Consider the following 1051-nt stretch of genomic DNA (forward strand, 5'->3'; position numbering starts at 1 on the left):
AGAATCTACATAATTTTCACCATTAAAATTCAGGGCAAAAATCCCTCAGGACTGAGATTGTTCTGTGTAATCCTGTGTAATTTAATTGTGTTATGATTTTTTTAAAAATGCCCGGTGGCAGTAGGTAGCAGAAATGCTGTAGGTCACCAAATGGTGGTAGCGGGGGCCATGTGGCGGCAGGCAGCGGGTCCTGGGAGCAGCCAGTACCAGACAGAGATGGCTGCAGGTCCCAAGCGGTGGCTGGTCCCAGGCAGGGAGACACATGGCAGGCAGGCTGGGTTGGTCCCAGCGAGCCCAGCAGTGTGAGCAGGCAGCAGGTAGGAGGCACATGGACAAACACATCGTACAGAATAGAATTGGATATTTATTACTTAGAGGAGAGGGGGAGAAGGAGAAGAGGACAGAGAGAGAGAAAAAGGGGGGGGGAGTGGAGAAGTGGGGAGAGAGACAGAAGCGAAGCTGCCTCTCTGAGAGGAAAAGAGAGCAAACTCAGGCAAGAAGTTGAAGATCAGCCTGCCTCAGCGGATGGGGGAGGGAGTGGGTGTGGCTTGTATGAACAATGTAACAAAGTGGACGGTCTTTAAGTGTTTGGTTCATCAATCCCTTCCCAGTCTTAAAGAATGATTCCTAAAAAAAAAAAAAAAAAACTGTGTTTTTGGTTTCCTCACTGAATTGTAGGCTTCTGAAGGTCAAGGCATTTTGGCCTTAGAAGTCTGTCTTTGAACCTTCTCAACTCAATCACTAAATGCACTAAACTAAATATGCAACTCCTGCAAAACCATGGTTCAGGCTTAAACGGGCTCCGACCTCTAGTTAATGACGCTGACCTGTCTGGCGATAGGGGATTCGCTCACAGCGAGCTCTCCCCGCCTGGCCTCGATCCGGCCACCCACTGCTCGCCGAGACTGTGTGTAGAAACAGGGGGCCCCATTTGGTTCTTGCTCGGTGCCGGCAGCTGCATTGTGACGCGCACGCGCAGCCGAGGCGGGGCGTGGGCTCGGCGCCGAGGCGGGGTCGAGCGCGCAGAGCAAGGGGAGGGGGCGGCGCGTGG

The sequence above is a fragment of the Chionomys nivalis genome, chromosome 16 (assembly GCF_950005125.1).
Source record: "Chionomys nivalis chromosome 16, mChiNiv1.1, whole genome shotgun sequence".
Lineage (NCBI taxonomy): Eukaryota > Metazoa > Chordata > Mammalia > Rodentia > Cricetidae > Chionomys > Chionomys nivalis.